A 26,120-nucleotide genomic window follows, 5' to 3' on the forward strand; every position below is an offset into this window, starting at 1 on the left:
CCCTGTGTGCATGATAATTTTATTGCTTAGGTGAAAGGCTGGGGAGCTGCCTGTTGTGCCATCAACAAACTGCATCAGCAACTTTGAGAAGGTTAATCTTCTCAGTTTACCCACAGACTCTCAGACAGACAGTGCCAGACTTGGAATATCTCTTAAAAGACTATAGATGAGGAGATAAATTCCCTGCTGTGGTGAATTTCTGCAGAGAGGACTGCCAGAGCTCTTACAAACTCCCAGGTTTGAAGGACAACTTGTACTAATATTGCTAGTCCCATCATTTGGGTAATTCAAGGATAACTCTAAATTTATGCTTTGTCATTGACTATTGATCATGTGTCTTTGACTAGTCAATGACTATTGATTGCTCCACTTATCCTTATGACATAAAACTGTAGCAAAAAGAATAAAGAAGTTTACCAAAGGTAAACCACAAATGCTAACAAGTGCTCACAGAGCACTGTCATGTAAGAGGTCTCCTGCAATAAACTGAGATTGGCCCTGCTTACCTTCTACTAATTCCTACTGTAAATCATTCCTACCAAAATTATATTCAGCATGATACACACATCTGGTATACATTATTCTCCATCATTTATTACACAACTTCTGTGTTTGGTAATAATTGTCTATCCTTCGCAACAACTTGTCCCCCAACTTTCCTACATGTGATCCCTAGAAAACACCAACCAAAACAATGAATAACTAAACAAAATGGAAAAAAAAAATTTTATAAAATCCCACAAATTGAAAATCCCAGAACTGCTTCCCTGGTAGGTTTTATTTTGTAATAGCAAACATGCCCAAAGGGCAAGAGCAACCCTTGGTGTGGCTTTACGATACCACCAGCAATGGACATAAAATGTTCTTCTGCTGTGTTTTTCAAGTAAATTATTAGTAAGAGAAGAATGAGGCAAGAATTGATTACCTCTCTGAGCTCAAAGCTTACTGTTTGAAGAAGGTGAAGAAACATGAGTCCTATTCTAGTTGATTTCAGCAGTTTCTCTGCAAAGACGCAGTGCAGTAGTTGCACTTGCTTTCAGTTCACAGGTCACAAGATTCTGAGCAAACTATCAGACACAATTTGGTGTGAATGATAAATTCTGTTTGCAAACAACATCAACAATGTTCACTTCTAGTCTTGAAAACAACTAGCCTTCTGGCTTTTTTAAAGATATTTTGATCCAAGAGGTTTCAGTGTTTGGCAAATCCCTGTAAAGACCATCAGGCTATTGCCCACTGAGAGGCAAAATGCAGTCAAACCCCAGTACACCACTGCCTCACGTGAGAGGACAGACCAAGTGTTCTGGGTTGATAATGAATTTAGGAAAGGACTGTGAAAGATGCATTTAAATACTCCAAGCTAACACGCTCCCCCCACAGTTTCCCACTGCATACAGCTTCTTTCTGTCCTTGTGCCAGGAGAACTGTGGATCTCAGGACCAGCTGCAGTGACCATGGTGGAAGATAGAGCAGTGGTAGGGAAACGTGGGTCATGCAGCTTCTGTCCCAGAAACCAGTCCCAAGCCTCAAAGTTTGACACAGGGTAAAGCTCCCTTAGGCCAGTACCTACATCTGTACCTGAACATCATACATGAGGCTTTATCAAGGGATTGGATGCAGCCCAACATAAAAAGCAGAGACCTCCATCCTCACAGCTGTTGGAGAATACCACACACTTAGGAAAAATGCACCTTCTGCAAAGGTAGAGGGAGTTTTGCTCCTAACTAGGCTACAGGTTGGATCAAACTTTGACTTTTATCCATTAATTAACTTGATATCCCTCCCCTGCTGTGCCACTTCCCTTAAACATGGGGCCAGGTTCTGTCCTCCAGAGTTCTCTAGAGCACCAGCAAAATGATAAGAAAAGGAATAGTAAATCCTACCTAAAATTAATAGATGTCTTAATGTAGAAACCAAAGAGCGCTTTGCTGTTCAGGAAACCAGCAGAACAGCCATTCTCCAGTCCTGTGGGCAGTATAACCATTGCAGACTTCATGAAAGGCTTTTAATAAAGGAGGGTATATGTTCAAATACCAAAAAATTTCAGAGTTTGACCTGCCAAAGACATGAAGTAGTAGTGGCTTTTACTGTAGCAGAATCACTGAGTAATACTACCCAGGGGAAAACTCCAGGCAAGTTCTCATCTGCTTGCCATTATAAATTATGCCGACCCTTCAGGTGGACTTATGCAATTTTCCCTGTGGAGACACACTGAAGTTGTACAACTTTTCAGCAAGTCATTCTGGGGAAAGGCTCAGCAGAAACCTGCCCACATTTTGGCAGAATTTAAGGGCTAATATCCAAGGAAACAATACAGAAAAGCCAGCTTTCCCAAGGATATTTAACCCTGGGGACAGCTAAAAACATTTTTAAGTGTTCCCAAGCTGTTTCCTCAACACCTGTGCAGAAGTGCTGTGCAGTTGGGAAAGTTTCAGATGTAGCTCAGCCTAAGCTGCACCAAGCCCGGGCAGCAGTGCCTACAGAGCAGGGAGTCCCCTGAAGAGATGCTCACTCTAATTAACTGTGCAGCAAAGGAGGCTCTAATTTACAAACAGCTAAACCCCAGCCCAGCACTGGTACAATGAGATCAAGAGGGAAATATAGAAGGCTAATATATCCTCTGCACCTGTCTGTTTGCACACTTTCTAAGCACCTCTCTTGCTTTCCTTGAGGTAACTGGTGTATTAGATGAACCGCTGGACCTAGGGGATACATCCATCATTGCAGATATGCATAAAGGAAAAGTAAATGACATGAAAAATGTTATTACGCAGGAAGACTTGGATTCATCTCTTGATTTATACTGAGTGAGTCAAGCCTGTTTAAGACAGAGGCTTAGTATGAAAGAAGTTTTGTCATTATTAGCCCTGAAATTCCATCAAAAAAAGACAACTAGCAGCCTACTTTTCAGTGACTCTGCATTCAGTTATCAGCTTCATCATTTGCCAACTTTAAAAAGGGGTTATTTTGTAATAAAAAATTACTTCCATTTCACTGCTTGTCGACCTCAAACATAAAGAAATCTGCTTTATAATCAGCTACCTGTTTTTAGTACTCTCCTGTTCTCCTACCTGGGGCTTGTATCAAATGTTTAATGCTGTTATAGACCAGGTCCTGCTAAAACTTATGTACATTATTTTTATTATTTTTTGTATACTATGTATTTCATAAACATACAGACATGTCTATTTCCATAATATTTATTCCTATTGTCATTGGTCCTGATTTTGTAACATTGGCTGGTGATGAGTTGGACTTCCCCCAAAAAAGTAGTTTCAATCCATTCAATAGATTTCCCTCTATAATAATTGTCAGTTAATAATGGTATTTGAAAAAGAAAACCAACCCCTCAATTTGGAGATTTTTGATGTTGATTCTCTTAAATTTTGGGAGATTAGCTGCATTACAGTTATTTTCATAGTATATCTGTACTCATGTTTGTATTTCCTGACAGAACTTCTTTAAAACTTGATTTTATAATTGAATTGACACTTATTTTGTCAATAAGGTTATTTCTCATGAGCCTGCCTTTGGCCCATGCTCTGTGCTACTTACACATTAACAATTAACAAGGCACATTTAAGTGACCTCCTACTGCTGCCATATGATCTGTCACTAGGAGCTTTGCAGGAGTCTTTACTCACAGCAAAGTGAAGTCAAAATGGATGAACTGACTTACTAAGATATGATAGAAGAGGAAGCAATGAGGAATTTCAAATTATTTCATATGAATTTCATGTAATAAGATACAACACAGGTAGAAAACAACACTTGCTAGTTCTGGAAAACATTTTTTTCAGTTTCATTTGTTACTTCCTGATACAGTTTAGAAAAACCTGAGATAACATAGGGAATCCTTTTAATTCACCTAATTTCAGTGGTTTGTTTTATACCAAAAGGTTAAAGACAGTATCCTCAGATAAAATATTACATAGAAAAAAACCACTCTAAACTGTCTATAAAAATCTTTGTTTCTGTTTCTAAGATCAACAGAATGATCTACTTATCAAAATAAGATTTAATTTTAACAAGGAATAGTAAAGGCAGAAAAATTGGAACTCTCACTTCTAGGCAGATGCAAGCATGACCATAAGATGCCTGGAAAGTACCAACATTCAAATATAGATGTGTACTAAAAACTCTGTGAAGGTTTGTGCATCTATAGAACACATTATCTGCAGCATCTGCACACAGCTACTTCCTGGGTAAAGCCTTTCACCTATTTACAAGGTCTGTTCTATCAGCCAAGCTTTTTCCCAAAACATGAGGTTAAATCAAAAGTGTTAATGGCATCTTTCAGAGCTACTAGCTGTAAACCTCTTTTATAATAACATTTAAAGCATTAAACAAAAAATCTGTCCTTACTTACAAGGCAAAGTAGAAAAGGAAGGTCATTCATTACACCCCATTCACTATTTTCTGTTTCATTCTGTAAATATTATAGTGCTACTGAGAAAAAATATAATGTCTGAGGTTCTCAGATCTTCCTTCAGAGTTTCAATCACTCGCTTCCCAAGAAGGGGTTTAACAAATACCACACTGTTCTGTCAATATTTGTATGCAGCACCACATAGGGCAAGCTGCCAAACTTGCATGGTTTAAAGAGCCAAGGGTAGAAAACTGACACCCTAACAAACACACTCCCCTCTTTGTCTCTTTTAAGGTGGTGGTAAAAGTGTCATCTTTGCTTCTGACTGCAGTTTTGGAAGGCTCTTTGTTCGATTGCTCTACCTCCCCAGAAATGCACTATTTAATAATTGTCGTTCTCTAAACTTCAGGGATTTGTTTCATGCTCGAACATTTCTTACGCAATTATAAGCCTTTTGGTCTCCACCAGCTGCACTTTAAATGTATTTTAATTGGCTGGAATTTAGAAGGAATCCATTTGGCAGTCATTTACATTTGAAGCACGCCCCTAGCAGCTGAAACAGACCCCAGAAGCAGCCCGATTACTTCATCAAAAGAAACTGCTTGAATACCGTCAACTCCCCCATAACTACAGTGAACTTTACGATATAGGTGTGGTGATGTAATTAATAATTCTCTGCTACGCTTTTGCTTACACTGGGAGCAGAATGTATTATCAACTGATGCATTTAGAGAGCAGTCTCAGTTTTACAGCACTCAGCATTAGTTTTCAAACATCACCGTGTTTCCAGAGAGGTCTTTCTTGTGCTTTTTCTCTATCTGATGTAGCAGTGCCGTGGCTCTAACACTGGTATTATTGTTTCTATACTTGCAGCACAGCAAGAATGTCACCAGCTGGATTTTTGTATATAATATTATTTTAAAGGCTTCTAATGTTCTAGTTATTCATGGATCAAAGTATAAACTAAGTTTAGCACATTACATTAGGAATGGCTCAGTTTTCCATTTCTCTTTATTTTGGGGCTCCTGATGTGTATTGTAAGCCAACTTTGCAGAGCCTTAATTTAATGTAGTAAGTTCACTCTAGCCTGCAGTTTGTAATGCGGAGGTTTAAGAGTTGACAGCAGTAGGGAGAGCTACCAACAGCTGCTCAGAAAAAAAAGAATGAGAAGACATTAAGGAGAGAACCACAAGAATTCCCACTGTAAAATGCAGTACTTAGGATGAATGTAGTGACATTAACAGGTCAGATTTAAAAACAGAGAGGCATTCCAAGTGATGCTCATTGAACACATGGTATCTGAAAAACCCAGAGCTCTGCAATCCATGAAAGCTCCTGTGAAATTGTAACTGCTTGAGAGTTCACTTATCATCAGCATACCATGGAGGACGAAGGAGCAAAAGAAAAGGGATTATTCTCTAGCTGAAGTACAATGAGAACTGTTTTCTACATTTAAAAGGTGAATAGTTCTTGAAGTTATGACAATACTTGCCACCTACAGAGAAAAGCAGCATCTCAAGTGCATTGTATGAAAAGGAGAAGGATTAATGCCACAGAGAGAGACCATTATGCCACAGAAGAGCTGCATATTTTAATAATTTGACTCCATACAACTCTGGAAATTTCCATGGTTAACTGGCTTATACTCCTAAGAAGTGGAAATCCTCGATGTACTGAGGTCTTAAGGGAACTCACATGACAAAATACTTTAAAAAAAACCAAAAATATGCAGAAATGGCCAAAGCAGATGATAAAAAGTGAGAAACCAACTTATTTGTTATCTTTCAAGTAGTTTATGATATTTCACTGAGAGAGGGCCAAGCAGCTGTCCAGACTCTGTTTGCATTGTTATGGTAACCCAGTGTACCTCACACACTTAATGTATTTCGTCCTCAAATATATTCATGACTTACAGAAATATTCTTGCCTTCCTCCTTCTGAAAGCACCATGCCTTTGACCAAGCTGGGACATGACCCCAGCTCCTCAGTGCTTTCCTCCCTCCATTAGGTCATGCATTTACAATTGTCCCACGTAGAGACACTTGCAGCTACAACCCAGACCAGAGCAGACTCTGGTTAGCAGATGAGAAGCACAAGGAAGCATCTTAGGTCTTTGAAAGCCAAGGGAAACAGAAGAGGGGCTTAAATCCAGTCTTCTTTTACTGTCATCCACGCAGAAACAGCAGATTAGAGAGTTTCATACCTTTGTCTCATCTGTAGCCTACCAAAACAGATGACAAAGCTCCAGCTGAGTTCAAAAGGTGATACAGAGAGGTTGTAGAACTATTTGTGACCTCAGCTGTAACTGAAAATAAAGCCCTTTATCATTACAAGCAAACAAAATACATCACATTTGAATAATTACTCATGCATCATTGAAAACTTCACAATTTTCCCTGTGTCATTTTATATGTTTGTTTTAAAAAACATAAAATCTTCCTGATGGAAGTGCTACAGTGTAAATATCCGGGGAATTATCAACAAGAAGGGTGTGGTGGATGTAGAATTCTAGACAGGAAGGTAAATGGCAACAGGCATAACAGCCTGCTCCTTTCCTCCTGCCTGTGCCAAGTGACAAGCAGAAAACTTGGGAAAGGGAAAGGTCAGCACACCATTCATGCTGTCACTCTGGGAGTCCCCTGCGTTGTCATGGACTGTGTGATGACAGCCATGAAGCCTTGATGTGTCACTGACTGTTATAGGACACTGGAGACAATTGGCCATTATTTAGCTTCAATATCTATCTTCTCCATTATTTAAATGTGAGACACTGCTGAATGTTTCCAAAGAAACAGTACCAGTGTGGTTTTCTAAAGAGGGAGACTGATTTATTTTCAAGCTTTATCTGATATTCGAGCCACAGCAACAATAAGCCTCAGAAAAGCTGTACACTAAACTGATTTTCTGGTAGCAGCTCTGCACGAAAACTCTTGCATTGACAAAACTTGAGCATGTGAAGCATTTACTATTAAGACAGTTAATAGCCCTAAGCACAGTGAAAAGGAAAGGCATTACTTTGAAATATCAGGAACTATTAAAAATAGAAGGCAGAGAGAGAAATATGGGTGCTATCAAAGGAAAGATAATCAATCCTTCAAAAGCAGAAACATCAAGCAGTAAAGAATACTTCCACCATGCCTAATGGCAATTCTTTGCTGCCTTCCTTCCCTAACTGCTCTTGGCATTCAGTGGACGAGAGGAAAAAAGCCACATTACAGTAGTACACACAAGTGAAAATAAACTATGGCAAAGGAGAAATCCCACAGTGAATGAAAAGCTGGTGTGCTCTTATGCAAATGCTGTGCATCAGTGAACCGGTTTCCAGTCTAAAGAACTATCTTCAGGAGATATATAAGGCTATTAATATAACTGATACCTGGTTAAAAATGAAGGAGGTGAGGGGGATGAGAATGCAAGCGTGTAGGATTTATTAAACAGCAGCCCAGCAGAGTTCTAGTGAAACATATGAGAAATGACAAGAAGAATGATGTCTCTGAAGAGGAAGCTGGAAAGAATATGCCACTTTGCCAGTATGCCAGAAACCAGGAGGTGGAAGTATTAAAATAAGGCTTATTGCAACCTTTTAAAAGCTGGGTGAGAATGCTGGCCACTCAATTATTTTCTTTAATCCAGAGACTGCCCATGTGAAATGCTGTGAAGGCAAGTAATTGGATGACCAGGCTCTCCCTGGTCCTAGCTGAAGCAGGCAGGCAGAAAGAAAGCAGAGGACAAATTGCAGCCTTTGTGCTCACAAAGTGGGATTAACTCTGCACAATTTACATAATTTTTTGCCTCTTCATCTTCCTTCTGTACATTTCATGATTTCCAGACAAGTTCACAGGTAAGTGTAGGAAAACAGCAGACTCAAGCTCCACTGGCCTATGATATCACCCAGAAGGTGCCATAGCACATGCACAGCTCCCACCATATTGTGGTGTATGAGAAAGGATGTATATTTATGAAAATACGTTTCCTGCTCTGACCTTCTTTTGAAATCTGTTTCTGCACCCTTTGCTCTCTTCCTTGAGAGAACTAGATCCAATTCAGCCCAATTCACACGTATGGGGCACAGTTACACTCCACTACACCACTCCTGCTACTTCTTCATGTTGAGATATTCCCATTGCAAACAGGGCTTAACAGAAGCAAGACGACCAATTATGAATGTGTCCTATGCTTCTGAGTAGCAATTCCGAGGCCTTGTAAACAAAAGAACTTATAAAAAAAAATCTGATTTTTTTTTTGGATGGCAGTGACTTGATTGAAACCTTGATCTTGTGCAGTAGTAGAGTGGGTGAGGAAGTCAATCACTTTCCTCGAGCATTAACACCTCATCTTCTTGAGAGCAACAGCAAGGAGTTTGGAGATGTTAGAAACCAACCCCCTCCTTTGCAGTAAGCAGCAATCTGAGAAGTGCTTCCATGTCGTCAGTCTACTGGGAGTTCAAATGTCATCTGTCTGGAGCTCCTTTGAAGGAACAAATCTCTGATACTGGAACTGGGACACAGGGCATGGATATGGAATACCAAGAGCTGAGAGGACAGACACCCTTTGATAGATCAGTTCCCTAAAGATAAGCTGCGGGCATTGTTGGTCTGTTATCTGCTACACACACTCCTGCGATAAGGTGTTTGCAGCACTCTTACATTCTAAGTAGGCCTCAAAGAGTGTTAAATATGGAAAAGATTTTTCAAAAAATAACAATTAGTTTGTGTCCAAGGTTAAATTCATACTTTCAGCAAAATTGTCTTGGTATAAAGTAATATTGTTTAGCATTAAGATAAATTTTGAAGCTTATTGTAATATGTCCGTGGGCTTTTTACCACCACTTCTCAGTTTTTCCCTGCAAAATATTATCACTTCCTTGTTGCCTCATATCATATCACTTGAAAAGGGAAAATATGAGTTCAAATATGAGTTGTATTCAGAATTGCTGGAATCATATGCCTTGCAAATCACTGCTGTCAGGGAAGGCAGGGATCTAGCCATGAAGAGAGGAATAGGACCAAACGTGGAAGGAATGGTCTCGGAGTTCATGTTTTCAAGGCAGAAGACAGGTGTGGGCAGGAGACACCAAAGGCTGTGGGATGATGCAACCGACGACAAACAGGTCTGGACAACACAACTGACCGGAGGGCAAAAGTAAACAGGGGTGGAGCAAAAACATTCTGAATTATGCATCCTGCTTGGATGCACATTCACCTTCAGGGGAGTCAGTCTGATGCCCTGGAGAGATGTGTCATCTTCAAGTGAACAATATTTACTCTGATGCATTAAGACAAATGTCATTTTCAGTTGCTGCATGCTGGGTTACCTTATAACCAAGCAGATTCACACGTCAAGCTGTGACAACTTGAAAAAGGAATATAAAAGAACTATAGAAAACTGCAAAAGAACTACAGAAAATGTATCACTGTGCTGCTCTTCCCTTGTAGGAAACATATAACTCCCCATTGCATATATTTAAAATATTTAAAATATTTATTGCTATTTTAGGACTTTTCCCTAAGGATCAAGTCACAGAAGTTGGGGGAGACACAGGGAAGTCCATGGCCTGTTTATTCTTATTACTTTTACAGCTTTAATTTCTATTAACAATTAAGTTGAGAAAGACTAACGGATACTCAGCACAGATATGAAGGACCTCATATTTTGTTTATGCACATTCCTAATAATCTCTTACTCATAAGCACTCCCAGCTTGTAATAAAATAATGCCTGAAAGTTCATTTCAAGGACATTATTTTCAATAAATATCAGAAGCTATGACATTCTCATTAGCTTAATTAAGATAAGACAACCTGCAAAGATCAGGTATTTTTAATTAAACTATGTATTGGAACACCACAGAATGGTAATGTACAGTGTTACCAGTGACACTGATAAAGTACTGTTTTTTGTGAAATAAAGTTCTGATCCACGACACCATCCATGCCAGCAGATCATCAGGACCATCAGCGTTGGAGAATTTCTATGTGAACACAGAATTCTTTTATTTCAGAAGAAACTTCCAGATCATACTTTAGTCACTCGGGTTTTCACCACTACTTAGCAATTATTATAACAATGCATATATTAATAATCTTGTTTCACATATTCATTTAATAACAGCATGGAACTTTATGCAGTATTAGAGGATTCAGCATCTAAACCTTCCCAGAAGGCAGGGATATAGGAAAAGTCATGTTCTCATAATACATTAAGGTACTGTATAGATGGGACATAATTAAATCAAGACTTAATTAAAGCTTTTCTTCTCCAGAGACAGACAGGTAAAACATAACTTACTGTATTTTCAAGTACAAAAGAGTCTAAAATTGTCTTCACAATTACACAATTGTAGATTCTCAGTACAGCAAATGAGAATTACAGTAACAGTTGGGAGTAAATGTAGCTTCCACTTCTTCCCATTTCAATCTGAATTAATTTCTAATCCCTTGAAACAAAGCAGTCAGGACTCACTCTGCTTATTATAGAAAACTTGACTTTCGCAGCTCACTGCTAAAAGATTGTATAGGTGATCCCTTCTGCTTGTGCTAAACTGAACTGCTTTCAGTGGTGCACCACAAAAATCCACCTGGGTGGAACCAGCCACTTCAAAGCATGTCCTTGGGCAAGTTACTTAACTTTCTTGGTTAACAACTGGTTTTCTTTGTGGCAGCACTCACCACTTACTATCCATAGGTATAGAAAAAAAGTGCATTCAAAAATTAATGAACTATATTAATGAACACTATATAAACTTGGTGTTGGCCTCTTTATATCTGGCCTGAGATCTTTGAGATGATGGTTGGCCTCAGTGCCCAGTATGATGCACGGGGAGAGACTAAAAAGGAAAGAATCCAAAATAGCAGCAAGTGCTGAAGTCAGGACTGTCCATGTCAGGAAGTCACATATTAAACTTCAGTCCCTCTTGTATCCCAAGCACCAGTTCTTTCTGCTTATTTCTATTCTAATTTGTGGCTCCATCTCTTAAAGGTATTTGGCAATTACTGTTCTCTGAAAAATCCTGTGAGGGATGAAGAGAGACCCTCCACTGCAGGTGGGCAAGGAAGGGACAGTCCACCCGCTCAGTGCCCTCACCAGGTGAAAGTGTCGACAAGCCATGGGTTTTGCAAGGGAATATAACCAAGGAGGCTGGTCTGCATTAACACTGAGAGCTGATTATTTTACGTCTGCTTTAGCGCTGCTCTAGAATTATTCCCTTTGGCTAAAGAAGGTTCTAAAACAAGGTAGAAAAACTCCTCTTGAATGCTAGCCTTTCTAAAATATTAACTAAATTAGTGAATTTTCAGGTGGCCTTGGGCTTGGCTGACAAGGTCTGAATGGCTGTAGTGGGTGTTGTGTGAGTGTGACTGGATCTCTGCGCAGAGGATTTGTCTGTCCTCTCACCAGTCGCTGGCACAACAGTTGGTTTGGGTTCCAGGATGATGTAGGGGGAAAACCCAGCTTAGAAAGGCAGAGCTGGGCCAGGAATCACAGCCATGAGGTGGAAATGAGAGAACTGAAAACTGCCAGACAGCCACAGAATCACTGTCATTGTCTCTTCTTTCAGTTCCTCACTCAGTTCCTCACAGAATGAGACAACCTTCTCCTTAAATGACTGTGGTAGCAATAGACAAGTAATTTAGCTATGAAATCCTCTGCTGGAAGCAGTTACAGAAGCTGAACATTGTATTATTAGTTCAGAAATGTCATTCTTTTGAAAATCTATTCTATTCACAATGCTGTGCTAAATTTTCCTGAGTATAGATGATTTTTAGCAGAATTTTATTTATTTATAGGGCACAGGAAAGAGACTGGGACAACAGGAAAGAGACTGGGACAAAGAGTTACAGCATGACTAGTAAACAGGTCCAAATTTTTAAGGTCATAAAGCTAAAGCAGGACACAGAGCTCTGTAGGATCTTTCAGTTGCTTCACTTTTCCTCCAAAAGCCACCTAAGCTTTCTGAACACAGCAGAGAATGATATGGCCAGTTCTCCTGCACCAAGTAATTATGTGGTTGAATTCTGAACAAACAGACCTCTGTAGGATAGTGGTATTTACAATTACTCCAATTAGTGGACATGAGCATATATAAACACTCCAACCAGAATGAGAGCATTTTGGTCAATGAACCAGCAAACAACAGGAAGAAAAAGACAAAAATGTTGACAAAAAAAGGATAAGAATAAAACAGCCACAGTCTGGGAAGAAGTGGCAAGTTCAACATTTCAATTTGTCAGACCTGAAATTCAGGTTTAAGGTATTTTTTCCTCTTCCACATTACTCCTCCATTTTCTCAGGCCCTTAGGGGCTATAGTATGGGTAGCTGAATTTCTGTTCCATTTCTGTTTTCAAGAAGACAATAAACATTCACCAGATCAAATGACATTTGTGCCAGCACAGCTCTTGCCCTGTGCCTTCTTGACCACACAGCCCACAGATGGGTTTTATCTACATTCAAAATAATATAATGGATTACTTGGAGCATCTCCTGATGACAAAGCACTTTTAAGCATATTCAGAGAGCAGGACTGAGAAAGGACAGCTGGACGTCTGCAGGGACGAGTGTGGGGTTAGTTTATAGTCAGAGTTTGCAGAGCCTCAGCAGTGATGCTCTGAGTCAATGCATCCTCCAGCGACCCAGGTCAGTACCATGTGTGCTGAGGTCACATTAACCCTTCTCCGCTTGCAACAGAGATGCAAACACACCATGTTCCTGTAAATGATTGCTTACACCAGCTTTTTACTCCAGAAATCCTACATGAGGGTCTTGTGTTGATAACACATTGACAGTGAATCAGACCTTGAGTATTTCGACAGCACAACAGAACTTAATTTTTAAAGATACTGCCCAGCTGTGGACTTATTAAATCTAAATAAATTGCATGTCTAAGGCAATTTTCCTCCTTGCATGACAAACCTAGGTTGCTTTTAATCTGATCCCTAAATAGACCTCTCCCATTTGCATTTAGCCAAATATTTTGTTGTAAAACTTTAACAAGGGGAATGATGAGTCACCTGAATTATAGCTATATATCTGCAGTAACTGTTTGCAAGGATGCTTGGATGCCCAACACACCCATGGGACATCTTGCAAAATAATCCACAGGAATGTACATTAGAAAAACACAGCCATAAACATAGCAGGATGAAAGTTTGACTGGGAATTAGTCAGTTAAAGCAAATATTTTTGCACTGAGCGATTAGAATCACAATTAAAAGGTGTTCTCTTCACTGTGTGGTAGTTGGATACGGCTCACATAAAAGAAATTGTCAGCTCTTAGGTCAGTAAGTGCATTCTTAACAATTCTTAACAAGTGCAAGCAGAAAGGGCAGATAAAGAGCCCGAGACCAGGTTGGCCTTGTATCACACATGAAGATTGATTGAGGCAGAGCAAGAGCAATAACAAGCATTTCAATCATGTCCTAGGCCTCACTAGAAAAGAGCTTTTAAAAGGCAACAATAGAGACACTACTGCTGATACAGGAAAACCCCAGTGTGCATCATCTGGATCTCCCAGATGCGAGGCTGTGCACTCATGATGGATTGACTTGTCTGTACCATGAGAGCACGTGGGGAGCATTTCATTGTTCTGTTCTTCTGCCACTATTCTTTGGACTTGGCCCCCGCAGTAATTGGGCACTGGGCTGCACAGGGCCTCAATGGCATCCCATTACTTCTTGCCTGAACGATCATCACCATGTTCTGGTTATTACTTTTCTTCCAGAAAAAAAATTGGACAAGTTCTGCTTTCCTTTGCTCAGAAAGCAGCATAAAATGAAGACGATAAGCCTTCATAGCCCTAGCAGATACAATGCTATTTTTATTCTGCTCTCATGTTGCAATTAAAAGGAAATATTTGCCACCTCCTTCTTCCCAATTAAAAATCTCCATATGGAAGTTGACTGGACATGCCAGATAGCACTCAAAAAAAAAAAAAAAGCTATAAGCTATAACAAAATGTAGAGGCACTTCATCTAATATTGTCAAGAAGTCAAGCTGTAGGAAAATAAAGAGTGACATTATCAAGGATGATAGCAATATTGCTTGTCTACAGTACTCTACAGCTATCTACAGCTACACAGTTGGAATTTAAGGGATTCAACAATGTTTTTATATGGAAGAGGTACACATTAGATGGAAAATATAATAGAAAGAGGATGCACTCATTTGGTCAATGATCAAAGAGATCCCAGCTCTACAAATCACTGTACAAGTGCTATATTGCTCTTTGAGGATCTCCAGGTTGCCTGAGCTGTTTCCATTCTGTGTTGTGGATGGATTCTATCTGCCATGGGGTTGGTGCCATAATTCCTATTTATTCTGGCTGTAGAAGAATAAAAGAATGGCCAATCTATTCTATGATTCTATGATTCTATGACATTTGTGGGATTCAGTCTCATTTCATGGAAGAAAATGCAGAGAAAACTGAACAAGTCATAAAATAGAAAAGTTGATTTGGGAGAGGAGAGAGTAGAAAAAGCAACTTTTTATAGAAAAGGATTTTGGAGCACTGGAAAACTGCTGTAGCAAAAAAAAAAAAATGACCTGTGTGGAAATTAGACCTTTGATAGATGAAAAAGAAAGAGGATATGCTCCTTAGAGTTGCACGATGAAGAGTTCTGCTCCTTCTGCTCCATCACCCATTCATGTCATCTCCTAGTGCAGAAAGCAGAATCTCAGGATCACTGCAGATTTAAAAATAGATCTGCTAACCTGTGGTTTAATAATTACAAGCAAAGAGTATGCAATTTGTTAAGTTCCAGGCCAAGTTTAGTCATATTTCCCCAGCACAGCAAATCCACCTACCCCTCTGGCAAGAAAATGAGAGATCATAGAATCAAGAACAAACATGTACTACTGGAGGACACACATTACATTTTTAAGCTCCGACGCTTGAACATTTTCGCTATAAAGCAGTTAATGATGGGCCAAAACCCCAAAGGTTTTTTATCCTCCTTCACCAGCTGTCAGCTTCAGCTGCAGATAAACCAGCACCCTGATACAAGCTTCCTAGATAAAGCCAGCAAAACATGCAAAATTTAGATCATTCCCACAAACACTGGTAAATTCCTTACACACAAGACCATGGTGCTTCTCGGTGTTCATTTTCCTTTTCTTCTGTTTGACAAATAGCAAAAGCTTCAAATTTTTATATCTGTGCCCAGGAAATAAAGTTGTCTCCATAAACCTGTGAACTCGGTCCAAGAGTCAAAGACCTTAAAGCGGCTGTGGTAAATTGAGACAAGAGTTGCAGTGCATGTGTGATGGATGGAAAGCAGCCCCAAGTGCACAGAGGGTGCCACTAGGGATACTTCCAGTAAGTGGGCTGTTATTGTTTCCTTCTATTGATTTCATTACCCACTGGGTTTCAAAGAACATGTTGTAATGCAGTTCTGCAAGCAAAATGCTTGCATTCTGATTGAGAGAGCCTGTGAAATCTGTGGAAATGACGGTTTTTACTAAAAAGCAAAAGTAAGAAAACAAAACTCCTGACTTCCTCAAATTATGAAGTTTGCACCAAAACCAAGAGGGATACATTTAATGTGCACTTATTTTATGGGGCTCTGCACGAGATCTGATAGTGGATTTACTGATTAGCTCTGAGGGAGCATAGAGAATAAAATCACTTCACAGAGATTAGAACATGAGGAGTTTCAGACAATGAAAAGTGTATCAGCCATACATTTCTCTGAAATGAGTGTCATTCATCTTAATATACCTTCCTGTCCTCTTGTTTCATTTCAGTTGGAAAAGAATCCGCTAAAACTTGGTATATTTTGTATATAAACTAAGCAGTGAAAGAATTATTTTCTGTGAGTACTACTTAAGAGTGAATTTGTAGCCATTTTTAAAAAACGTGAATTAGGATGAAGACTAATTTTTTTTTTATTTTGCACATACCTAATCTGTAAAGGAAATATAAGACAGTTTTAGATGTCCAGGGAAACCACAGAGTACTTTTTAAAATCTACTTCTACATGAATGAACTAGTGCTCTTCATATTCGAAAAAGAAACATAATCAGGAAAAAAAAGGAACATTATTAAGTGATTTAAATCACAGTAGAGCCTACAGAACCAACTCAACAACCAGCTGTGAAAAGAGCCAGATTCTAGATGAAATGGACTGTAACATATTTATAAAAGAAAGTAAGGAACATAACCTTCGACTCTCCCTTAGGCCTCATAAAAGAGATTCAGCTCAGATTTGAGACCTGAGGCAGGAAGGTATCACAAACTCATTTAGCAAAAAAAAGAAAGGAAAAAAAATAACACCCCCCCCCAAAAAAAAAATTAGTTACTTAAAACTTTAGACTAGGTTATTTGTAATTAATTAATTTTTCATCATCTCTCCTTCTATTCCAAATAGTATAAAAATCTATTACTATAGTGATGGGATTCCATGGAAAAGTATTCATATGTTAAAAAAAAAAAAAAAAGAAATTAAAAATTTAGAAGTTTTCCTTGCAGCAGAGTAAAACAACAACACCTAAACAGGAGTCCTGCTCTATCCCTCTGGCAGTGAAATGAAGTTCAGGCCTGCACCAAAACCCTAACATTCTCTGCAAAAGAGTTTCTCAGTACAGTCTCAAGAACTGAGGGTAAACTAGAGGGGAATTCAGAATTTATTCAATGATTATTTAACTACTTCATTTTCCCATGGTATCATCACCTCTGTAATGCCTCACATGAATGCAGAGAGCCATTCACAGAGGGCACTGAAATGCACAGGCTCCAATCAGAATCCACTGAAGATGAGCCTTGCAGCCTCTTCTCTACAGTAAAGAAAAAAGTTCTGCTTGTCTTCCCATCTCACCACATGCTCTCATTCCAGGTGGACCTTTCTTAGTCCTGTTTGTAGATTTATTTCAGTTTATTTTATCCTAATGTCATCCTCTCCATTACTCTTCCACTTACACAACATTTCAGCAGACAGGTAACCCAAGGCATCTTCCCCGATGCTTCCAGTTATCAGACACCAACATAACCCTCCTGCTAAACCTGTGGAATAGTATCAGTCAGATCCATGAACAGAGGAAATATGGCCCATAAGACATTTTCATATTTAATGAAGAGGAAAAAAGAGACTAAGAAGAAAAAAAAAAACCAAAACAGTCCAAAACAGTCAGGTGTTCTATGAATCATGGTGTGGTTTGAAGTCTCAATTCCTTAATAATAATGTTTTTGCTGACACATAATGTTTTTATTTGCCTTCAGAACTGTCTGTGTTAATAATGAGTAATTCCACTTGGAAAATATTTATATTAAAGTATTTATTCTTATGTCACAGGCATAGATAGTGTCTTCTTTAAAGGGAAAGAGCAGCCAGGAAATGACTAATACTGCAGCCAATTTTAGCGTGCTGCCCTGGGATATCCCACCAGAAATCTAATATACACACAGGGACTGTGGCTCCAACCTCAGCTATCACCACTTGGAGGACACAAGGCTGCATTCAGTCAGTAAGGCACAAAGGTTTTAGAAGTTCCCAGCACCATGATGATTTTCAAAGCCAATCTAGAGCGGCTTCCAACCACAGTTTAGATTCACGTGTATAACATTTGCAGGAGGAAATAATACCTCAGGCAGAGAGCTATTTGTCATATTTCACTGATACCACACTATTTTCCTGTACTAATCCTAAATTCAATCTACACAGACATTCTCATTTGGAGACAGAGGGAATGCAGTGCACTGTAATGTGGGTGAAGGGATTAATGGTCTCTTCTGCAAAGACTGTCTGTGGAGAACAAACAGAATAATTAATTATCTATGCTGATAGATTTTAGATGTGAGGCAATAAGGACCTTGGTGACTCTGAACACAGAACTATGAAGACAGTAAAGCTCAGAAAAAGCTGAACTGGACATTAGCCAATAACAGTTAAGCTGTGAATTTGAAATCAAGTTTTCTGACTGATTTTTACATCCAGAGATGTAAAAATAATAATCCGAGAGAGTGAGACAATAAAAGAAAAACAGAAGAATCCTTACAGAATGCAATTCCTACTAATTATTGTCTTTAGTTACCACTAAAAAAAATCCCACTTTTTAAACAACGGTTCGTATTTGCACTAAAGAGTTTATAAATCACATAGTAAGGTAAGATTAGAAGTTGCCAATTACAACTGAATGTATCCTTCTCAAGTCAAAGGCATTGCCTATGTTAAAAATCTTGTCCAGGAAATTTTCTCTACTTGGTGTTTGCTGTAAAAGGGCTCTCCCAGTTTAGGCAGAAACTAGGTCTTCTGAGAAGCTGGGAAACCATAGTTAAATAACATAAAAAATGGACCAGAAGGGAAGTTCTTATTGATGAAAACAGGGACCAAAGAGAGAGCGATGGGCTGCTGAGCACCAAGATCAAAAAGTTTCCAAAAGTTATCAAAGTAGCCTGTAGTAAACCCACCAGACCGAGATGCTGGATGTGGATCTTCCTATGATACTCATCGGAAACCAAGAACAAAGAAATAAAACTGAAAAGAATACAATAGAACATTACCCACATCATGTGTTTTTCTTCACAGTCATATCGAAAGATGAACATCCCAGGAATTCTGCAGATGTGTCCCTTAAATTCCTAACAGAAGATAAATATCTGCTAGGGTTGAAATAGAACCAAGTGCATAAATATTTCAGGTTGACTGTACCCAAAGGATTTTGTATGCCTTCAATAGCTTTTTGGACTCTCTGACCATGGGAGATGGTGGCGAAATCATCTTCACAATGTGAAGCAAAGCCACGTAACAGAGCCACAATTAAGATAAACCCTAATCTCTAACAATTCTGGCTTCCAGACACAGCAGGTTCCCTGTTTGCTTTGCATGACTGAAGGAGAAAATCCAAACATGATACATTACTTTCCCTTTTGAACTTCCACTTTTAAACATTTCCAACAGCCTGTGCGGGAGGCAATCGGGGAGCTAATGAGATCACTACATATGGCCTGTGGATGTCGCAGCCATTGTGAGCCCCACAAGCCACAGTGCCTGCTGTACGTCCCTCGTTAGTGACATCTGTCCCTTCTCAGGACAAGCCACCCCAGCAGCACCTCCGTGCTGGAGAGCCAGTTGTCCCTGTTGTGGCCGGGGACAAAAGGTTGCCGTGGGCACTATTCAAGCAGCCCCGTGACAGATTGCGCAGCACAGCAAGGCTCCCTGCGCTGTCTTCTGCTCAGAGTGTCCTGCTGAATGCAGCGGGTCAAAGGCACAGGATTTTCTGATCAGCTGCTATCGTTTTAAATTATGAATGGACAAGCAGTGCAAAAGACCTGCAAACATTTTGTCTGTGTTCCTGCCCACAAGTCACCAAAACTTTCCCAGGTTGTTTTGCGGACCAAGATCCAGCTGGGGGTTGTGCATAACCTGTACAATGGACTGTCTAATACCTTGGTTGTTGGCAGGTTGCACAACTGATGACTTAACCAGGTTACAAATCACACCATTACATTGTGCTGCTGCTTTTATAAATGTTATTGTGATACTCCTATTAATGTTTCTAGGCCTACTTTTCAAAACTGGCCATGATTTCCCAAAGTGAGCAGTCCACAGTCCTCTGAGGTGAACCAGAGCTAACAAAAGCACAGCCCTGGTTCTTCTATAAATCTCTGACAGTTTGCTGAGGAGATGGATGTATTTAGGAAAGATGGAAAGCATTGTTTCCAAGAAAGGTGACATGAGACATGCAAGGCATATTCCCTTTTTTTTTTTTTCCCTGAGACACACAAATACAAGACTGAATTTACATCTGCCATGAAATAATACACAAACTCTTGTTTCTCTGTCTTGAAAACAAAAAAAAAAAAGCTATTTATTTTTTTCTGGGGAAAAATATACAAAGACCTGCCTGAATATTGCCACAGGCACCTTTAATGAAGATTTAAAAGACATTTCAAATGGAAACCTTGGCAAACCTTCCCTCCTCCCCAAAACAATCAACTGCCAACAGCAAATATTTCTGCTGGCAAACACTTTTCTGCTCTATAAAATTCTTCCCCATTAGAAACCTCCTTCCCCAAAGGCCTGGTAAAAAGGGTTTAGAGAGCTCCATGAATATTGTCAAGTGGAGGCTGCACTTTGCCTTAGGGCCAGAAGGGACCATTAGATCATCTCATCTAACACCTGCATTAAAAAAACAAAGAGAAAAGAAAAACAAATAAACACACCACAATAGAACAACACAAAAATCTCCAGAATTTCACCCACTCACTTCTGTATACAGTCAGCAAAATATGCTTAGTTAGCAAATATCTTCCAGAAAGTCATTCCTCCACCCTCGATCATCAAAAAATGGAGAGTGCATTCAGGAGTTTCTATATTTTTATCTATATTTAAAAACTACATTATATATCTCAAGAATTACTTCCCAACAAAGAGCACCCTGTTCTGGTACTGGTATCTGTGTTTGTAGCTCTCAAATGGCCCTCTGTGAATGCAGAATCCACGTCCCATGGGGATGTACCTGAACAGCAGGTGAATGTTATTGTGAAATGTTGAATGTATTGGTGATTTAGGAGCCAAGTTGTTATAAAGTTTGCATATGTCCATCAGTAACTCTACTGTCCTGAATGCATAATTAAGAGAGAAAAGGTGTTTCACTACATATTTGTTTTAAAGTAATAAAATATTTAAATTTCTAATCAGTTCGTATCTCACCATATCCATATTAAAAATCATGGCACTGGCATATAACTTGCAGATGAAACTTATGCTAATATCTTATGTATTTAACATTATAGCACATTATTGAACAGTTTGTTAGCACTTCACACTTATAATTCATGACATGTTCTTTGCCTACTCTTGATTGCTGGAACTTTTCCCATTTTGGGGAAAAATCCAAATTGGAATTTTGTTCTCTATTTATCAGCATATGGTTATTTTGGCTCTAGGTTTGTATAGCTTTGTTGGTTTCCCACAGTATAAAGGGGAGAAGACATTTCTGCCTTTTTGAGAGAAATAGTAATGATGATACAAAATGACATTCCTTGTCCTCATAAAAATATAAAGGCTAATGAGGAGATAAAAGGCGAGGCAGAAGTTTAACCAGGAATAAATCCAACAAAAAATGGAGGAATGTGAGCTTTTGAAATGGTAGGTATTGTGCCATGGACTGCAAAGTCAGCACAATTAAAGCTCGTGTTTGGGTGTACACGTGACACGTACTGAGTCATTGTCCAGCCGGGGTCACTGGGAAGAGCCGTGCCCGGCTGTCACCATCTGTGGGATTGGCCTGCACGGCGTCAGATCTCACTCCCAGTTAACAGCTCTAATATACAAACTCTGCTTTGTCTGCTGTGAGTGGTTTTGTCAAGAGAAGAGCTACAGGATGGTAGCATCTGAAAAAATCTTCCCAAATTACACCCTTACCTGAACGATGGTCCCACTCGCTGTTGGATGCTGTTTGCCCACAATAGCTGTCAGGATTTCAAAACCATCATTGCCAGTACTCTTAAATTTGCATCCTTGCTCACACAGGAATAAGGAAGTGCTTTTCAAACACTGGTTCTTAATCATTTTGGGAAATCCATTCACCCTCAAGCATCACCCTGCTGAGGCATGGAAGGGAAATTGCTTTCTCCAACACTAATGCATGCACGTAGACTTTCCTAAAGAGAAATACAGACAAACTTTCATACCACACAGCCCTCTTATCTCTGCATAGCATCATCATAAGCTTTCTCCTGTGTCAAAAACTATGCTAACAATCTGCAACATGCAGATGTTTTTTCTCCGAAAGAAAGAAAAAAGTAAAAAGAAAAAGATTTACTGGTTTGCTATAATTTATGGAAGAAGCTTCACCATTATAGAAGAGCCTTCATCTTTCATAGCTAGGAAGAAAAAACATCATGCTCTGCTTTCAGATGCCTCCACTGGGAGGCATCCCTCAAACACTTGATAACACTGGCAGGCATAAGACGAACTCCAGTCTCCTCCAGGAGTGGAAGAGGAATTGAAGCTCAGACATTAGGATTTATAAAGTTACTTGAGGAAAGCAACTGTAATTAGAAGACTTATGTTTAAAACAAATCTTAGAATTTATGAAAATCTGCAGGACTGAGGCACCTACCTAAGGCTAAATACATGCTCAAGCACTTTATTGATTTAGGACCACAGCTGGGAGGGAAACGTTTCTTGTGGGAGTCAGCTCAGCCTCCCAAATGTCTGTCAGTGATCATATTAGAAAGCTACACATTTCCCACTATTCAGGTTTTTTTCATTTTTCAGCTGACTTGAGGTTGCAAATCTTTCTCAAAATCATGCGCTAGTTGGGGAAAGAAAGAAGTCACTAGTATAAAATCAGGGACTCAACACTAGGAACTCATCTGTGAAAACCTACAGGAAGATCCTTATAGTACTAAACAGATCATTTCTGTAGTTGCTGCATTAGAATCCTGTGTAGGCTGTTCAGTACTTTGCAAACAGCACAATAATTCCCCACAAACAGCTACAAGATGAACTAGATCACACTAAACCATTTACATGCACAGTAGCTGAAATCTCAATGGATATCAAAGCATTTAATAAATTAAAGACAGTGATAAGAAGACAGAATAGATGGTGAACTGTGTTGTAGGTTTCAACTGTTGTAGGTTTCAGAAAATCTCCCACAGCCTCTTCCAGGAAGATGAAATAGCAGGTAGGTGGTTAGAATTAATTCCCTCTAGTACAGTATCAGCTACTTAAACAAATTAATGAATAACTTAATGTTGATCTCAGCCCTGCTGCAAACATACACACATAGATCATCAATATTAAATTGTTTCCAGTTGCAGAACAGCAATTTATTATCTGATATTGTATACAAGCAGAATAATCTTCTCTCCTTAGCTACATGACTTTCCCCTCTGGCTGGAAGTTTGTGGGTTACGTGAGGTTATAATTCTTTTGAGTCACAGCGACACAGTGAAGATTTTGCTGATGCTGGGCACACAAACAATGATCACTTTTTAAGTTCCTGACAAGAAGTAGGGAAAGTGGTCTGCTCTGAAGTTCAGGTTATTACAAAAAGTCCCAGTTCATGAAGAGCTGTATTCAGCTAAAGAATCAAGATCATATTGTCTTCACTCTGTCTTAACTTGTTAATTTTCTTATACTGCCCTCATAGAAACAGTGTAGTTCAAGTGAATGATCAGAGCCTAGTGAGCACAGATCAGCTATGGATTAAAGATGAATTAAAGTTTTAATTTAATTAAAGGTTAATTAAAGACTGTGCATAAAGAACCTCCAGACCAAGTTCCTGTCATCTTATCTGAGCATGGCTATTAAAGTAATTTCTACAGCTTTACTCGAAAATCTTTATACATGACATCAATGTAGCAATTCCTCTTCAAGTCTTTTCAAGGTGCCAATCCACTGTCTTGCTTTTACAGCTTTTCTCCATCTCTAGATTTGTCAGACACAATTCATTCCTTACGAATCAGAAATAGCAGGTTTTTGTCAGCTGATATTTCTCCAGTTGTTTTGTGATCTCACATCTTATTAATGCCTCCAGAATATTGCCTGCCAGTAAGATTAGGAACATAAACCTGTAATTGTTTGTCTCTTGCCCTTCCAAATGGCTCTCCTGCTGACTAACAGGTCTCACCAGCAAGATCAACCAGAGAAGGCACTTGGATAGCTGTTCACATGTCACATGCACTGTATTTTTTCATTCATTCAGTGACCACAGTATTTTCAATGATATATATCAAAAGGATATATCTGCTGGCACAAAGCCTGCTAATCCAATGGCGAAATGAGAATGAAACAGTTATCAATAAAAAGAGAAGAAAGAAAGAGGAGGAGATATTTCCCACACCTATCATTTGAAATCTCATCATTGAAAGAAAATCTCTCTCTGTCTTACAAACACTCTTTTGTGTCTGCTGTGTTTCAAGTTGCTACTTGTCTTCAGGTTATGCCCCGAAAGGAGCCAAAACTGTCGAAAGAGCAAGATGTGACAAGAGAGCTGGCACGAATCCAGGAGATATGACTTGCACTGTGTAGACTTGAGGCAGCCTTAATATTTGGGATAGCCTACTCGGTTTGGGGGTCGAAAACTTAGGCATTCAAATTCTATTTATGCTAAGCTCTAATGTGTATTTCTGCAAGGGTGGTGTCATTGCCACCTTTACAATTGCCTTAGTCCAGATAATGGTGAAACAACAATAATATTATCTACACAACACATGTCAATCCTTGAGTCCTTTGAACTAAAAGACCTCAAGTAAGAGACAGCATGAATGTAGCAGAAAGTAAGGATGATCACCTTATGAAAACATTGCTGGCACTGGACAGCTACACAAAATCTTCAGCTGCTTCTGCTGCTATTCCAAATTAAAGTTTGCCTCAATATCATAAAATAATTTTCTTTCAAAATCCAAAACTTTACATAATTTTAGAGTACAAAATAACATGTCTGTTTCTGTGCAGATGCTTCCCTCCTCTCGTCTCCCAAATGCTTCAAAACTTTAGACACCCATATCTCCCTGCAGATTGACTAAACATCCTTGCTACTGGTCACACAGTTTCATCTGTTAGTTCATTCAGTATGGTACACGTGAGATTATTTAGTTTATCCTAAAGGATGTCATCAACATTTTTGAAAACTGTGTCAAATGGAACTCCACCTAGATTACCCTTGAGCTTCAGTACACAACAAGCTCTAGAGGTTCTTTTGATTGTATATCTATACTGAAATTGTCTCTACAAGATCCAGTTCAACCAGGTATTCAGGCCTTCTCCTTGCTTTGTATGTTCCTAACGTCCAGCTTTAAGTGTGTCATTAACAGACATTTGCCCCATTCCCCAATTCTTTCTTTTTATCTGCCTGGATTTAAAGCTTCAGACTCTGCCTGTATTTTTAGTTGGAAGTAATTCCAGGCTCTCTCTGGATTACTATTTTTGTACTCCTTAGTTTTGCAAACACCACTAACACCATAAGCACCCACAATTTACTGTCTTAAAACTGAACAAAACTCATTTGTGATGATTCAGTCCAGACTGATGTCAACAGCCAGCCAAAACTGGGACTTTGTTAAGTTCACTAGCTATTCAGTATTAAGGCCTAGTTCCCATTAAGTCTAGAAGTAACTCATCCCTTTCTTTTGTTTTTCTAATCTAGTTCTGGGAAATTAAATTCTTCCATTATTGCATAGCTATTAAATGCACTTATTTTCCTCGTAACCTAATAGATTAGTATACTACCTGACACCATGTCCAACCATCATCTCTGATATATTCCACAGAATACTTTCTTTAAGAAATTCCTTCATTCCTTCCTCTCATTTTCTCAGATGGCCTGGCTGTTCCTTGATGACACTCCATCACCTGCTTCTGCCAGCCTTTATCCCTTACAATCTATTTAGCTGGTTTACTGCACTCGCTGATCTCTCCATCATCCTTCCTCACACTCACATTCTTCCACTTATTAACCTCCTCACAAAAGGGCCTGCTGTTTAGATCCTCTTGGGAATTAGCTATCTGCAACTTCCAGGCTTATGACCAGACTCATTCCCAACAATAGTCTCAAAGTGGAATTAGAACCCCAGGACTTTCTTTGATTGCATTTCTACTCCATAGATATTTCTGTGCACAAGGCCTGTTAATTGGTCTTTCAAAGCAGCTGCAAGAATTCCATAAATCCTGTACCCTCTACTCTTGTTTGCCTATGTCATGTTTTCAAGTTTCATATCTCAGAGCGCTGCCATTTCAATCTTCCTTATCCTTACCAGAAAAATAGAGAAAGATGACCTTTCTTTATTTATAATAGCATTAAAAAGCTC

The 26,120-nt window shown here is 39.1% G+C and overlaps 1 protein-coding gene across 2 annotated transcripts in view; it reads right to left on the minus strand.

Moving 5' to 3' along the window:
* NCKAP5 (NCK associated protein 5) overlaps positions 1-4,484 on the minus strand; it is a 396,774-nt gene extending 392,290 nt beyond the window's left edge. Inside the window, exon 1 of one of the 2 annotated variants that reach the window (XM_050339951.1) lies at positions 4,370-4,484. The gene's annotated coding sequence lies outside the window, so the exon portion shown is untranslated. The remainder of the gene's footprint in view (positions 1-4,369) is intronic. The other variant, XM_050339949.1, reaches the window with a different exon arrangement.
* Between the last annotated feature and the right edge of the window lie 21,636 nt (positions 4,485-26,120).

The sequence above is a fragment of the Myiozetetes cayanensis genome, unplaced genomic scaffold (assembly GCF_022539395.1).
Source record: "Myiozetetes cayanensis isolate MyiCay16 unplaced genomic scaffold, myiCay2020 scf9, whole genome shotgun sequence".
In the NCBI taxonomy this organism is placed as follows: Eukaryota; Metazoa; Chordata; class Aves; order Passeriformes; family Tyrannidae; genus Myiozetetes; species Myiozetetes cayanensis.